Here is a 1,321-nt window from a genome sequence, read left to right on the forward strand (position 1 = left end):
ATATCAGGAATAGTTCTGAAACGCGGCGTGTATTCCCGTAGACTAGTTGCGGCGGTTGTCACTTGTCAAATAAAGTTTGCGAGGGCAGCTCTAGCTCCCCCTGCCAATATTTGATTACCACAGCGTGTCAAAATTACGGGTGTCAAACAAAGTAACGGTGAAAAAAAAATAACACAAACTGCGAGATCAAAGTGAATACCAATTTAAGAATTATTCATCATACACACACACACGCACAAAAGAGATATTGCTTTAATACTGTTACAATATGGGTTTATTTGTTTTCGTGTCGGGTCCCTGATCAGAACTGCTGGCCCCTTGATCAAGCACGAATTTCTCTTAATCAATTTATTGGATCTGATCAAACTTTTTGGACATTAATCTAACTTTGAGGCCCCCGGTTCGGATCTCATTGAACCATTTCCTGTTCAGAATGGTTCCTTGGTATGGTTGATCATTCTTCACGTGTCTGGTATAAAGCTGGTGTCCACTGGTGTAAAATTCTGGTAGTTTTTCGATTCATTTGGTTTCATTGTTTTGCCGTTTTACCTTTTCTCTTTTATTATATATTTTTTTCCTCCCGTGTTATGTTTTTCTCCCCCATCCCCCCCCTTCTCCCTACAGCGGGCTGATGAGTGGCTTCGTCAAAGACACGGCGATAAATGGCCATTGTAGCAGCCAAATTTAAACTCACAACATTTCCCTGTGTTTGTTTCGCCTCCCTCCCTTGGCCATATTTACCGCCTTCGCTGGGCCATGTTCGCCTCTTGCACTTTGCCTATATTTAGCTCCCTCTCTTGGCCATATTCGCCTTCCTCATATGCCATATTCACTTCACTAGCAAGACCACCTTCTCTCCTAGGCCATATTTACTTCCCTCGGTTGGCCATGTTCGGCTTCATCCCTTGACCATGTTCACTTCCCTCGCTTGACTTTGATCGTCTCCCTTCCTTGGCCGTATTTGCCTCCCTTGCTTGGCCATAGTCGCCTCTTTTGCTTGACCACGGTCGCTTCTTTCCATTGGGCATATTCGCCCCTTTCCATTGGACACATTTGCTTGGCCATTTTCGCCCCTCCCTCCCTCTTCGCTTGGCCAGTTTCGTTTCCCTCGCTTGGCCTCCTTGGGTAAAAGATGTGGGTTGGCACTGTAATGTGTCGTGTCTCGAGGTGATCCTTATGTCCCCTCGGCGGAGGAGCTTTTTGAGATAAGCGTGTCGAAATGGAAATGAGGCTATATATTGCGCCATATATCGCCGCCCATATCAGCGAATGATGCAAATATGTGTCATTTTTGCGTCTCTGGTCTTGGGGTTTTCGGCTC

The sequence above is a fragment of the Penaeus monodon genome, chromosome 24, assembly GCF_015228065.2.
Source record: "Penaeus monodon isolate SGIC_2016 chromosome 24, NSTDA_Pmon_1, whole genome shotgun sequence".
Classification (NCBI taxonomy): Eukaryota; Metazoa; Arthropoda; class Malacostraca; order Decapoda; family Penaeidae; genus Penaeus; species Penaeus monodon.